The following is a 16,266-nucleotide window of genomic DNA, read 5'->3' on the forward strand; positions in this document are numbered from 1 at the left end:
CCAGACGTGTGCACCCCCTTGTGTATCTGGCTAACATAAGTCCTGGGAATCGAGCCTTGAACCGGGGTCCTTAGGCTTCACAGGCAAGTGCTTAACTGCTAAACCATCTCTCCAGCCCTCAGTCTGCCTTTTCTTATAGTGATTTTAGACAAGAGTCCTGCTATGGGTTGAATCCTACTATCTGTGATGAAAATGTACTATTCTGTATATCTTTGAAAGACATATATCTGTAAAAATAACTATAAAATATGGCTTAGTAATTTTAATTAAAAATCCATTTTTTTTTTTTACTTATTTTCAAACTATGCCCCAAGATGTCCAACTTAATTTTTAGAAATAAAAATTTGAGCTTCCTTCCTGGGTTTCAATGTTCATCTATCTAACCATCTATCTATCTATTTTTGTTATAAAAGACAAACACATAAAATTTAAAGTACCATTTAAACTACCAGGCAATGATAAATGATGTATTAGAAATAGATTGCCACTAAGATATTGGTAGACCACTATTTAATTAATATTTAAATTTTTTAAAAAGAAAAAAATGAACATATACATATTTATAGACTGGAAATCCCACAACTTAAAGAATGTCAATTTCTTTTCCCCAAATTTACAACTAATGAAAATTCAATCACATTCTCAGCATATGCCTTGGGGAAACTATTTAAATCAATTAAAATGTTAAGGAAATGCAGAGGTCTGACAATAGGCAATGCAAGAAAGTACTCTTCATCAGACATCAATGTACTTCATGCCACAGTTTTCAAACCTTCGTGGTGCCAACACAAGAATAGAGACCACTGATGTAGAGTTCTGAATCCTGAACAGAGATTCTCCAAGCTTAGTATACAATATATCCATGTATTAGTGGGAAGAGGATGATTCCATGAAGTGACAGGCAAGGGACAAGTGTGTTCTGTAAAGGGAAAAAATGAAGTTGAAATATTGCCTCCTATCATTTATAGAAGTGATGGATATTTAAGGCAGAAGTGGCAGTGAAAACATTAACACTTTTAGAACATGATAAAGAAAAGTGTCTTGCAAACTTGGTGTAGAGAATGATTTCTTAAACAAGACTGGGGAAAAAAAAAGGCATATTATTTGGAATTGACACAAAAGGAGAGGTGAAACTAGGCCAGTGGTTGGGTCCTGTCTGTCACCAATGTTCCAGTCTGAAAGCTGCATGCTACCTGCATGTTCTGTGGCAAAGGCACATGCTGAGAGAAAGCTAGGAAAAAAGCCCCCCAAAAGTGGTAGGGGCACTTTACGTGCATGGAATCTAACTGAAAAGTTGTGCTTGTATATGCAGTATCTTTTTTTCTTTTCTTTTTTCTTTTTGGTTTTTCGAGGAAGGGTCTCACTCTGTGCAGTATCTTTATATGACTCTAGTTCACTAAATTTTTCTAAAGCTCTAGACAATGTTTGAAAAAATGTAATAATGGTCTACAGAGTTAAAGATGTATTGAAATAAACTCTGTAGGATTAAAATATACCATTTTCATAATTCTAGTCTCTGAAGATAACCCATGACTCATTAATACACATTCTCAAATTACAAAATGAAAGACAATACCAAAGGTTCCTTTACTGATACCTTTATTTCTTGTAATAATTTCACACCCTGAAGAGGACCCTTAGACAATGCACATGTGGAGCTTTTCATGTGTCTTGGGAGTGTGTTTGCTTCTTAGTCTATTATGTAAACATTGCCCACTAAATTCTTACTGTGATGGATGAGCACTTACCTTACTTATCATTCTACTCTCTCTGCCCAATGTTTGGCTTTTTGCTATCTATATTGGCACCACCACATTTCAGTGGCATAATACTTGTAACTTTTAGTTCATTCTCCAAAGATAATGTCTCTTGCTTTCACATTAAGTAAGAAGAAGCTGCACTTACACATATTATTTTATTGGTTTCACTTTTTTCCCATCCAACTTGATCCATAGTTACCTTTCCAGGACAGATGTAAAAGTACTCTGAGGCTGGAGAGATGGCTTAGTCATTAAGGAGCTTGCCTACAAAGCCAAAGGAACTAAGTTTGATTCCCCAGTGTCCATGTAAAGCCATATGCACAAGGTGGCACATGTGTCTGGAGTTCATCTGCAGTGGCTAAAGTCTCTGGCATGCCCATTCTCTCTCTCTCTCTCTCAAATAAAGGAAATATTTTAAAAATATAAAAAATAAAAGTAAAGGTATCCTGTTTTGTTTTTGATTCAGAAATTCAGGTTTAGTAAGTACTACTTATTGTCTAAGAATGATGTAAATATAATTCATTAATATGGCAAGTAGTATACAAAAATAATTATTACATTTTCTCTACTTTTCAGTTTTTATAAATAGGTATATTTCTTCCATTTAAGCAATTTTTCGTGTGCATAAATTCATTTTCCCTTCAAATCTACTAAGCTTTTCTTCCTAGAAATCTGTCACCTTCTCCTGTCTGGCCCTGTTTTTTTTTTTTTTTTTTTTCTGAGATATTCTTCCATTGTCCTTTATTGCATGCTAACTTTTCATCTATGATTTGCTACTGATATTCTGCTGAAGGTCACTTCCTCCCACACTCCAAAGGAAACAAAGTTATCTCCACAACCTAATGCCTAAAACTTGTGAGTGTAACTTTGTTTTAAAAATTGATTCTTGGATCTGAGGAGATGGCTCAGCAGTTAAAAGGTAGCAGTTTGCAGTGGTAAGAGACCCTAGTGCTCATTCTTGCATGTGCACACACACATACACACATGTACAAATAAATACATAAAGATTTAAGAAAAGATTCTTTGCAAATGCCAATTTGGATGTATGGATCTTGGAAGGATGAGATCATTCTAGATTATATAGGTGGACTATTATTATAAGTGTTCTTGAAAGAGAGAGTTAGAATTAGAGAAGACATCTAGCGGAAGATCAAAAGCATTTTGATGCTAAGAAACAGAGATCCAAGTGATATAGCTATAGATCAAGGAGCAGCTGATAATGAAGAAGCAGATAATGATGTCTTCTCTGGAGCTTCCTAGGGCGTCTGTCCCTGTCCACACAGTGACTTTGGACATCTGGCCTCTAGAACTGTGAAAGACTTATATGAGCCAATATGTTGCATTAGCCACAAGAAATTCATCTGTGAATCACAGCAGGACTGACATGAGGCTAGCAAAGCAGATGTGTCTAATAGAGTACCCCAAACGTCAATTTCCAATAAATAATATATTCAGTTCAAATGCTTGTCTAAAAATGAAATGAATTCCAAAAAAATGATATATGATAATATTATCAAAGAAGGATCCATCCTGTGATCAGGTGTCACTTGGGGCCCATGCCAGTCCCACCCGTATTGCTGACCTACAAATTCTATTTCATGGCTTCTTGGTAATGTCAAGAGTCTGGGAGGGGTTTGAGATAAGTAATTTCTGAACACTTTTCTATCAACAACTTCTTTATTTTTCTATGTGATCAACAATTTGTAATCATAAATACTCTAGGGAAAAAAAGAAAACATCCAAAGAACTAGAAGTATTGCTCTATCACCTATATTCGATCTTCTGTGGAGTCCTGTGGGAAACAGTATTTGTGTGTTTGTTCATGTGTGCATATCTGTGCGTGTGTGCATGCGCGCGCGTGTGTTTGTGTGTGTGTGTATGTACATGCCCCTACACCAACGTTTTTGTCTTTGGGATCATGTTTTCAGTGGGGGTAACCAGACATCTGATTCAATATTTGGTAGGAATTTTCAATTAGAATACATCCCGGAGAAATTGGTTTACAATTTTTAAAGTTTTATTCCTTCATCTCATGCTCTCTACTAATTATGCTAACTAAACAGTAGAACTTTTGATCTTGACCTGATTCTCCTTTTTCCCTCCTCTTCCCAATTTTTAAATTTTTTATTAATTTATTATTTATTTGAAGAAAGACAGAGGAAATGAATGTTCACACTGGGGCCTCATACCACTGAAGCAAAGTCCAGATGTATGCGCTCCCTTGTGCATCTGGTTTTATGGGTACTGGGAAATTAAACCTGGTCAACAAGCATTTCAAGAGAGTGCCTTTAATGGTTGAGCAATCTCCCCAGGCACCCTCCTCTTTTTAAATAGAGCAAATCTTAGAGATATCCATCTATTGATCTACTGAAAAAAAAATCAACTAAATATTGAAAGTCTCCTTAGGGCATATTTTGGTCACTTATTATAGTGTTCCTGTTGGTTTATTAATAAAATAACTTTAAAATTTTTCTATGAGGGCTGGAGAGATGGCTTAGTGGTTAAGCACTTGTTTGTGAAGCCTAAGGACCCTGGTTCAAGGCTCAATTCCCCAGGACCCAGATGCACAAGGGGGTGCATGAATCTAGAGTCCGTTTGCAGTGGCTGGAAGTCCTGGCACACCCATTTTTTCTCTCTCTCTCTCTGTTTCTTTCTCTCCCCCTCTTTCTCTCTCTGTCTGTTGCTCTCAAATAAATAAACAAAAAAATTAAAAAAATATGAGTATTGATTGGTATTTATTTAAAGATTCTCTGTTTCCTTGACTATCCAGACATGTTGTATTTTCATAATTTTTTAAGTTTATTTTATTTTATTTATTTGAAAGAGATATAGAAACAGGGAGAGAGAGAGAGAGAGAGAGAGAGAGAGAGAGAGATACAGAGAAGGTGAATGAATGTGCTAGGGTCTTCAGCCTCTGTAACTGAACTCCAGATGCATGCACCACCTTGTGCATCTTGCTTATGTGTGCCGGGGGAATCAAACCTGGGTCCTTTGGTTTCACAGGAAAATGCCTTAACTGTTAAGCCACCTCTCCAGGCCCATATTGTATTTTCGTGCTGTTCTTCTGTGCCATTCTTTGTCATGTTGTGAGAATTTTTACAATGTTTGGTGATGCTTTATTATAAATTAATATTTAAGGATGACAAAATAAAAAATCTTTATCTGCATTGTTGATTGAGAAGATTGGCAGGGTCAACTCTAGTAGGAGCTCACTCTGTTCTAGGAGCCTTTCAATGGCAGAAGAAAGTTTATTGCTTTTATATTTTGACAGTAAACTCATATTTTTGGAAAGATTATACATTTTTAAATCCAATTTTTAAATTTTTATTCATTTTATTTTTATTACTTATATACGCAGTGTGTATGCAGCAATGCGGGTACCATCTTTAGCCTCCTCCCTGTCCTCCCTACTCTGATGGGACTATGCTTGTTGGGAAATGTGTGTCATGTATTGTGGAGTTAGCCATCAGTTATGGGAAAGAGGCAATGTCTCTGTGCATAATGTCCCAACTTGTGGGTCTAACAATCATTCTGCACACACTTCCACAAATTTCCCTGAGCCATGTTGAGTTTATTTTAGGTCTACTGCAGTGATAAGGTCTTGGGAGCCTCTGTATCTCTGGATATCTGGTTTGGTAGGAGTTGAGTATTCCCTGTCTCTATCTAATTCGCCCTTGTGCTGGTACCAGGTTCACCAAGAAAGCAACACTATTGCTCATTTCCCCAGTTAGTCTGTGGTTTCAGCTGGTGTCCTGGTAGGGTGCAATGGGCTGATTATCTCCTCAGGTTCTGTGTCCATCCAAAAAAGAGAAGAAACTTCTCTAACCAAGAGTGAAGTCAGCACCAGATAAATGGGATGACCATTATTATTTTAGAGCAAATTTAACAGGTGTAGGCCCTCTTATAGCCCAAAATCGGTGGGATCTTGATATTGGAGAGTAGACCCATTTTTTGGATATGGTCCGACTTGTCTCCCAGTTCTAGCTATGGGTTCTTTTCCACTGAGAAGATCCATTAGCCAAATCAAGAGTAGTTGGTTATCTACCATGGTTGTCATTTTTTCTATCTCTGTGAAGAAAAATAGGATTTTTATTAGTATTGCATTAAATCTGTTTATTGCTTTTGGTAAGATTGCCATTTTCACAATGTTAATTCTATCTTACCAGGAGCATTGGAGGTCTTTCCATTTTCTCAAGTCCTTCTTAACTACTTTCTTGAGTGTTTTTATATCTTCATTGTATAGGTCTTTCACATCCTTGGTGAATGTTATTCCAATGAATTTTATTATTTATTTACTTTTGCTGCTATTGAAAAATGAGACAATGCCACTTATTTCTCTTTTATGTCTATTTTTTATTTTCACAATTTTTATTAACATTTTCCATAAGTATAAAAAATATCCCATGGTAATACCTCCCACCCCCCACACTTTCCCCATTGAAATTCCATTCTTCATCATATTAACTCCCCATCTCAATCATTGTATTTACATATATATAATACCAACCTATTAAGTACCCTCTTTTGCAAATAGAAAGGCTACTGGTATTTGTATATTAATTTTGTATCCTGCAACTTTGCTGAAGGAGTTAATTGCCTTTAACAGTTTTGAGATGGAGGTTCTTGGGTCACTTATGTTTAAAATCATATCATCTGTAGAAAGGGCTAACTTAACTTCCTCATTTCCAATTTATATCCCTTTTATTTCTTTCTCCTATCTTATCGCTTGAGCTAGGATTTCCAGTACTATGTTCAAGAGCATAGGTAAGAGTGGACACCCCTGTCTTGTTACTGATCTCAATGAGAATACCTTCAGTCTCTCACCATTAAGTATTATTTGGGCTTTAGGAGCTGTATATATGATCTTTATTATGTTGAGATATAAACAACCAATGCCTATTCTCTCCAAAGTTTTGATCATGAAGTGATGGTATATGTTGTTAAAGGCTTTTTCTACATCTATCAAAATGTGTTTTGTGTTTAAGCTTATTTATGTGGTGTATTACATTGACAGTTGAACCTCCCCTGTGTTCCTGGGATGAAGATTACTTGATCAAGGTAGATAATCCTTTTGATGTGTTGTTGAATTCAGTTTGCAAGGATTTTGTTCAGGGTCTTTACATCTGAATTCATCAGAGAAATAGGCCTATAGTTTTCTTTTCTTGTGGCATCTCTGCCTGGTTTGGTATTAGGGATATACTCGCTTCATAGAAGGAGTTGGAGAGCTTTCACTGTTTTTCAATTATGAGGCACAGTATGAGAAAAATTAGTTTCAGTTCTTTCATGAAGGTTTGATAGAATTCAGTGGAGAAGCCAGCTGGTCCTGGACCCTTCTTTTTGGGGAAGTTTTTGATTACCTTTTCAAACTCAATGGGTGTGATAGGTTTGTTTAGGACATTAATCTAGTCTGAGTTTAGCTTTGGTAGCTGTTATATGTCCAGGAATTTCTCCATTTCCTGTAGATTATCCAGTTTTACAGATTGGAGGTTTTTGAAATAAGTCCTGATGATTCTCCCAATTTCACTTATGTCTGTTGTGACCTCTCCTTTTTCATTTTTCATTTTGTTATTTTGAAGCATCTCTCTCTCTCTCCCTCTCTCTTTTTTTTTTTTCTTGATCAAATTGGCCCAGGGCTTACCAATCTTGTTTATTTTTACAAAAAACAGCTCTTTGTTTCATCCATTTTAATTGTTTTCTTAGTTTCCAATTCATTAATTTTTGCTCTGATCTTAATTATTTCTTTCCATCTGGAGCTTTTTGGGTTGGATTCTTCTTGTTTTGCCAATGCCTTCAGAGGGAAGTTTAGGTTATTCATTTGGGATCTCTCTGTCTTTGTTATGAAGGCATTTAGTGCTATGAATTTTCCCCCTGAGGACTGCCTTCATTGTGTCCCATAAGTTTTGGTACATTGTATTCATATTCATTTTTAATTTCATTGACTACCCACTTATTGTTTAAAAATGTGCTGTTCAGATTCCAGGAGCTGGTGGGATTCCTGGCAATCTTTTATTGTTAATTTCTACCAATACAGCATTGTGATATGATATCATGCATGAAATTATATCTTCTTAAATATATGGAGGCAGGCTTTATGACCCAGTATATGATCTATTTTAGAGAAGGTTCCATGAGCTGCTGAGAAGAATTTCTAATGTATGGATTTGGGGTAGAATGTTCTGGAGATGTCTGTTGGGTCTATTTGTTGTATAGTTTTGTTGAGCTTTCTTACATCCCTGTTAATTTTTCTGTTGGGATTATCTATCTATTTCTAATAGTGGTTCATTAAAATCTTCAACTATGATAGTGTTGGTGGTTAAATATATTTTATACAATTACAGTATATCTATGCCTGCCTATTTCTTATTTCCATTTGCTTGTAATGTCATTTTCCACCCTTTCACCCTGAGGAGGTGTCTGTCTTTAGTGGTGAGGTTGTTTTCTTGAAGACATCAGATTGAGGGGTCTAATTTTCTGATCTACCCTGTCAGCTTATGTCTCTTGATGGGTGAATTAAGGCCATTAATATTTAGGGTAATAAATTTGAGGTTTGATTCAATCCCTGCTAGCTTATGTGGTTTGGTGTTTTCTTGGACTTTGTTGTTTATTTTTTATGCCTTCTCTGAGTTTGGTTATTGTGATCTGCTTTTTGTAGGTGTTCAGGATTTTATGATTCTTCTGTGTTTAGAATTCCTTGAAGTACTTGCTATAGGTTTGGCTTTGTGTTCATATAGTTATAAAGCTGAATTTTATTGTGGAAATTTTTTCTTTCACCATCCATTATGAAGGATACTTTTACTGAATAGAGTAGTTTGGGTTGTAAGCCATAAATTCTTAGACACTGTAGTATTCCATTCCAATCCCTTTGATTTTAGGGTTTCTATTGAGAAATCTGAAGTAATTCTAATAGAATTACCTTTATATGTGACATGTTATTTCCTCCTACCTGCTTTTAGGACTTTCTCTTTGTTAGCGATGATTTTAGTCTTAATAATAATACGTCTTGGAGAATTTCTCCACTGGTCCAGCATGTTTGGAGTTCTGTTAGGTTCTTATAACTTGATGGAACTTTTTTTTTTGAGAGAGAATGGGAAAGTTTTCTTCAATACTTTTGTTGAATAAGTTATCCATGCCTTTGGTCTGAATTTCTTCGCCTTCTGGTACTCCCATGATCCGAATACTGGGACACTTAAGGGTATTCCACAGTTCCCTCATGTTCTATTTACAATTTTTTTTGAACTTATTGAAACTTTTGAACTCACAAAGTGTTTCTTCTGTTCTGTCTTCCAGTTCTGAGTTTCTATCCTCCACATGGCTTACTCTATTCTTGAAATCATGTATAGAACTTTGGGCTTGTTCAATTTTGTTTGTATTTTCTACTGCTGTTTGATACATAGTTTCTACCTCTCTGTCAAGTTGCCTTTTTATATCATTTTCTGATTTTTTTAATGTTTCTTGGAATTCATCCTTGCATTTACTTATGTCTTCATTGAAATTAGCCAGCTGGTTTTTGAGGTCCTCTTTCTTTTTTTCACTCTCCTTCAGATCATTTAACTATCTTTGGAATGCTTCCTAGTTCTTTTCTATTAGGTCTAGTCTAGCAAGGAAAGCATTCATACAATTATGGGCCCATTGTTGATTTTGTGCAAGTTCTGCTATTTGCTTGGCTAGTGTTTCAAAGCATGTATCTTCATTTTGGAGTTCTGATCCTATTGTCTCTTCTACTTTTTAAAAAAATATTTTTATTTATTTATTTATTTATTTATTTGAGAAAAAGACAGAGGAAGAGGCAGAGAGAAATAGAGAATGGGCATGCCAGGGCCTCCAGTGCCTGCAAACAAACTCCAGACACATGTGCCCCTTGTGCATCTGGCTTACTTGGGTCCTGAGAAATCAAACCAGGGTCCTTTGGCTTTGCAGAAAAACACCTTAACTGCTAAGCCATTTCCTCAGCCCTTCTTCTATGTTTGATTAGAGACATCCATTGTGGGACTGAGCAGTATTGTTGGATTTACTTGCATTTGGTTTTTCATGTTATTACTTTTGTGCTGTGGTCTGCCCATCACAGTGTAGAATCGTATTTAATTTAGGAGGAAGAGGTAGTCTACCCTTGAAGTGTCTTCAGTGATTATTCCTTTCTGTGTTTGCTTTAACTAGGCTTCTGATGGCAATGGGGCCTACCTGCTCAGAGGGAAGTAGCCCAAGTGGCTCTGGTGGGGGCCAGGGGGCCTTATGAAGGGGCTTGTTGTTTGTTGTCTTGCGGTATGGGTCAGGTGGTCCAAAGGGAGGGGGGGAGGGGGGAGGGCATGGGAGAAAGCAGAGTGGTATTGCAGCTGGGCTGTGGAGGGTGATGGGTGGGAATGCACAGTGGTTCTGCATGCTGAGGTGTCAGGGGATGGGACAGCAGGTCCTTTGCGACCCTGTAGCAGGGGGTGGATGGGATATAGGACTGCTGCTGGTCAGGTGATGAGGTGGAGGGGGTGTGTAGAGGTCCCCTTGGGCTGTAAAGCTGGGAGGAAGTGAATATTAGCATGCCAGTCTGGGTCCATGCTGGAGGAGCAATGGCATGTGCAGCTCCCTGTTGGTGGCAGGGAATGTTACCCTACTGGCCTCGTTTTGTGCACAGGGGTCGGGGGACTGAGGCAAATGGGACAGCTGTTCGAGTGTGGAGCTCCGTAGTAGCAGGTAAATCTAGAGTGGGGGAAATGCTAGCCTTCTGGTGTAGGTCCATGCCACGGAGGTTGGGGGGGGGGGGTTGGCAGTGAGTGGGAATGTGTTCCCCTGGATACCTAGGAAGGTGGAAATGCTAGCCTGTTGGCATGGGCCTTCTTAGCCTGTGGTTAGTGCAGAGGGAACCTTCGGGTGAGATTGCAGTTAGGATGGCTGCAGCTGTTTGAGTGTATTGGGGGACAGGTGGGCTACCCAAGAGAGCATGGGAATCAATGGATTACCTACTTTGTTCCTTTACACCCTCCCACTGGAGGTCTACTAGGATATGAAAACTCCTAAAAGCCCCAGTGAACCCTAAAGTTCTTGCCTTTCCTTCCTCTGGAGGTGAGGCAGGGTTAGGCAGATGCCATCTTGACCAGAAATCCAAAATTTTCCTTTTCGACCCAGGGAGTGATGAATATTTGTTAGGTATTCTGCCCAAAAGGGACAGAGGAGAAGAGGGCAATAATCAAAGTCAATTGGGTATTTCTTTACTAATTTCTCCACTTCCCTCCTTCCTTTAGGTTTACCTGTGACCTCAAGCTTCTTGGAGAATCTCCACGCTGAGAAATGCTACTTTTCACTGCTGTCCAAACGAGCATGCTCTAAACCAGTGGTTTTTAATTTAACTGTGCATCAGCGCAGCCCTAGTGCTACAGTGCTCATTGGCTTCACCTAAGGGCATGTTAAAGGATTGCTGAAGTCCATTTCAGTCTCCCTTTCCCTAGGTCTGCTTGGGGCTCATCCATCTGCAGCTCCAAGCAGCTCAAACAGCTGATCAGGGACCACACTGAGAATGTGTTCCAGACCACAGTTTACCTAACCAGCCTAAGTACCACTAACATCTGGGGTTCCTATTCCAGGATGATTTCCCAAGCCCCACAGCAACTGGGCAATTACAACTTGGTACTTTAACAGCCACCTCTACTGAATACTGCCATGGATACTACACTGGCTACAGCTTCCTCAGCCTGAGTCATCCAGCATCCCCTGTGTCTAACATCTGGTTTTCACAAATTGTTACAATTTCTTGCTTTTGTACATGCTCATGCTCATCTATTTCACTTATTGTTTTTTTTTTTATTTTTTCAAAGTTTTTGTATTTTTAGTTTAGTTTTCCTTTTAATCTTTGTATCTATGTCTGAAGTAATGTTTGGGAGAGAAACACCTTGGAAACAATTCATCTTGATATGAAACTTGTAGTTACTGATATAAATACGAGAAATACAATGGAAGAAACACAGTAACTCCTTCCCTATGGCTAATAATTTACCTGTCATTATGATTAAAAACTGATGTAATACACTCAGAAGATAAGATGGAACATCTCCAACATTATGAACATCCAGGACACAAGCTTCAAATGCCTAATTGAAAGCATAACCTTTGAGCTGTCAATTACTTAATGACCTTAAACATATATGTCCCACTCAAAATATTGTCAAGTTTATGATACTCCTACTATCAGACTGAAAGACTTTAGGGATCTCATTAATTTTATCATAAAAAAATTTTGCAGTATCTCTCAGTCCACCTCACATTAGAGGATATATGGATTCACACTAAACAACTGGATAATTAGTAAAGTTCATTTTCTTAGGAGTGAAAATAACTTGCATATAGTTGAATAAGTAGAATTTTTTTTCTCAGTTTTTGATAGTGTTGGGGATAGACCTCAATGCCTTACTAATGGCTGGGAAAGAATTCAAGCACTGAGCCACACCCATTAGACCTGACTTGGATCTATTTTAAGCAGGACATCTGTGGGGAAAAAGGGAGGAAAAAGATGGATATGGTATTACCATAGCTTAAACTTTAGACATAAGAAGTTAGACAAGATGATAAAATAAGCCATCGCAAGGTTCTTCTTACACTGTGTCTTTACCATGATGTTAAGAACACAATCAAGTTTAAACCACTGAATGTACATTCTCTTGGACTGAAACTTCTTGTCATCAGAGTCTTTATAGAACATCTAGCTCTGACATTAAGCCTAGAGATGTGCTCTAACCTTTTGCCTTGTAGTATTCTTATTAAAATATCCCAGGGTATTTTTGCTAAGTACAATGGACAGTAACTATAAGCTAAATAAAACAGACTGAAAACAAAATAAATTTTCACCCATAGACTTATTAAAATTCTAACCCAAATCATCATATCACATTTGCCAATAAAATATGACAATCTATATAGATGCATTTAATCAGGCTTCCTCCAAATTAAATTGCTGGTGTCCCACAATGCAGTTATAAACATGTAGCTGTTATTTTATTAATATTCATGGTTTCCTGACTGTTTTTAATCATGCTACAATGGAATATTGTTGAAAGAGTAACAGATAATACAAATTTCCTAAACCAAGGATGTTCAGCATTAATAAACAAGACTAGCTTTTACCTAAGTGTTTGCCATCCCAATGCCATCTAACAAAGATGATATGATCATTAATACCTTCAAGTAACAAAAAACTATATTAAATAAAAGTAAGTCCCGTATAGCTAATACACAATGTGAAAATAACAAAAAGAGCATACGAGCGAGTAAGAAAGCTTGCTGTGACTTTGTGTAAACTTCAAGCCATGTAAATGTCAGAGTCACTTGGCAGCCAATAAAGACAACAGCCTAACGGAGCGAGGACAAGGCTTCCACATAGGTTTCTAATACACTGCCAACAACCATTGTAATGTATTTTAACTTCAAGATGCACTCAAGTTACATTTGATAGAGGAACAGAAAGAGACAAACTTGGGGGGAAGCAACTTTCAGACTGAATACATATCCCTCTCCCACTGTAGAGAAATTTTCTGAGTTGAAATAATCCATCCTGGAAGGAAGCTCATTAAGACTCACACGTAAACAAAACCTTCAAGTGTCAGGAAATTTATGTACATATACATATTAGTTACCATGCAGAAGTCTGAGGAAGCTCCTTGAAATTTATGGAAGTCAAAAGGCCCTTATTAAGGTTATTAAGTAGTATCAATTATTCTTGGGGAAGAGAGACTCTCTTACCTGCCAGTCTGCTTATAAGTCATGAAAGAGCTCCAGGTATGCAGCTTTAAGGAGTTGTCACCCATGTCACAGTGGATTTTTTGGTGATGAAGCTGCTTTGAGCCATATATTTTTCCATATATCTAACCTATACATCTGTAACAATAGTAGCCTTAGGCAGTATTGGGCTTTGGAATAATTATTACCTTAATGTCAATGATACCCTACCTGAAAGGAATAGGCATTTGTTCATATCTACTTAGGAAAAGTTAATGCAATACTTTCCAACAGGAAAAGTAACAGAACAATTTGTTAGAGAACTCTGTCTATAATGTCTACATCTCACTTCACTGAAAGTGTGACAATCTCCAGCATCTTTGAATTCTGTACATTGACTCAGATGTGTTTTAATGTAGTATAGGTTTTCAGCTATCTGGCCATTGTTGGAATAGGGAAACAAACTAAGACCATCCTCAAACTCTGAAATGAGAGGGGGCTTATCTCTATGAGAAATCCCTAGTGAAATAACCCATATCAGTTCACAGGTGCTCAGTTAGACATACTTCCTTTTAATTTTAATATGCAAATTTTAACTGAATAGAAATGAACAATAATTATATTATGCAGTTATTCTTTTTTATATGTGTGAATGGAAACCTCCCTTCCCACATGTAGCCTCATTGTATAGTCCCCTCCCCTTTCTTGTCAGGTCCACCCTATGAGTGTCTTTTGTGCTCAGCCTCCACATGACATGAGGCCACCCCAGGGCTTCTCCCAGAAGGCATTTAGTAGATCAGGGCCATTGAGGCTTGAAAGTGAAACTTCAGAACATTTGAAAGCTGCTTTCTGAAATGAAAGGCAGATTATTTCTTTAACAGAAAAAGATGAAAGCCACCATTTTTTCTTTGTAGAGTCCTGGTGGGGAGAGAGGCCATGAACACATAGAGTCTCATCTTCCTGGGCATATCAGGAACTGTATACCAGGAAGCAAGTAATCTCTGGACTACGGAACCTTGAATCAGAGAAGGAAGATGAACCTTGAGTCCTTTAATTCTTTTGGTTTAACAATGTTATTATAAAATTTCCTCATATTTACCTTTTTCAAATCTAAGATGCTATGACTTTCAAACTCTTTGCTCTCTATATTGACCTTAAATATTGGCGACTGAACTCTTTGAATAGTGATTTGATTATGTGAGGTCCAGATAAACAAATAAGTTCAGGTCTCTGAGCATTATGAACTGAGCCCTCATCCCTTCTATTCTACAGTTCTATTCCAGTGAATTCATTGTGTACAACCCAGGGAGACATTGAGACACTGCTATACGCTGTTCACTGTGAACATGGCAGAAAAAGTGTTTATCTTACACTCAGCAACACTCAGTCTGGCAGACGTAGATGCTAGACTAGAGTATTCATGATCAAATTATAGTGGGCAGTTAAAAAAAAAAAGCAACATCTTAAAGAGCTTGAAGAATAGACTGAGGAGGGCTGGAGAGATGGCTTAGCGGTTAAGCGCTTGCCTGTGAAGCCTAAGGACCCCGGTTCGAGGCTCGGTTCCCCAGGTCCCACGTTAGCCAGATGCACAAGGGGGCGCACACGTCTGGAGTTCGTTTGCAGTGGCTGGAAGCCCTGGCGCGCCCATTCTCTCTCTCTCCCTCTATGTGTCTTTCTCTCTGTGTCTGTAGCTCTCAAATAAATAAATAATATTAAAAAAAAAAGAATAGACTGAGGAGAGAATGAACTATCAGAGACAGTTGACTAAGGGTCTCCAGGAAATTACAGCACAATTTAAAACATACCAGAAGAAGTGAGGCATATAGAAGAAAATAACAAAGCCATTTTTTATCTGTGTCTGTGAAAAAAAGTTGGTAGGAATGAACTTGGCTATAGAGCAAGGAGAAGAAATGGAGGGAAAAGGACAGTAAAATAAAGCCAGATTGTGCAGAATTTTTAGGTTATAATAACATTTATATTTATTCCTTTCCTAAAAATAGATAATCATCCAATAAGTTCAATATTGTTAAAATGGAAGTCCTGGACTCTGTGTATGACAGACTCTCTGTGTCATGCAGACACATTGTGGTAGAGAGGGAGGGTGGGTATCTTGCCAGACTTGAAGCTGCGGATGGGAGGATAAAGGCATGCCAGCCCGGCCACGGGACCACCAGCAGGAGGAAGGATAAAGATCATAATGAATGGAGGGGAAAACTACTGCAGACATCAATTTTCTTTCCTTTCAATCTTCTCATTTTAAACATAGATTTGAAGACTTCAAATCTTTACATACCTTTTATTTTAACTTAAGGGTTATAATATCCTGATATTTATTATCAAAAAATTGAAGCAACTTAAAGAGATAGCTGTTCCAAAAAGTTGTGTGTGGATGTGTGTAGTGTGCACATCTATGTGCAGGACAGATGTTTAGTTCATGTGTTTTCAATTGCTACCTTATTAGAATAGGGTCCTCTCTGTATTTTTGGGTACACTAGCTAGCTAGCAATCCTTAGGGATATAACTGTCACTCTAACACCAGGATTATAAATATGAGCCTGACATGGAAACCAGAGATCTGAACTCAGGACCCCATGCTTACATGGCAATGCCCTTACTGACTGAGCCATCTCCCTAGCCCCATCAAACAGTAATTCTTAAATTTAACTAAAGATATTCCAGAATACAATGTGGTAAAAGGATGATGGCAATATTAAGTAATATTTATTGAAAATCTATTGTATAGTAGGTTTAGCAGCACAGTAAGATTAGAATAATGGTTGGGAAGCTATAAGGGAATGGTTTTATGCCTTCT

General features: G+C 37.6%; 1 protein-coding gene across 3 annotated transcripts in view; it reads right to left on the reverse strand.

Annotated features, from left to right (window-relative positions):
• The window catches only part of Dcc (DCC netrin 1 receptor), a 1,292,030-nt gene that overhangs the window by 827,422 nt on the left and 448,342 nt on the right, over positions 1 to 16,266 (reverse strand). The gene's annotated exons all lie outside the window — the stretch shown is intronic.

The sequence above is a fragment of the Jaculus jaculus genome, chromosome 2 (assembly GCF_020740685.1).
Source record: "Jaculus jaculus isolate mJacJac1 chromosome 2, mJacJac1.mat.Y.cur, whole genome shotgun sequence".
In the NCBI taxonomy this organism is placed as follows: domain Eukaryota; kingdom Metazoa; phylum Chordata; class Mammalia; order Rodentia; family Dipodidae; genus Jaculus; species Jaculus jaculus.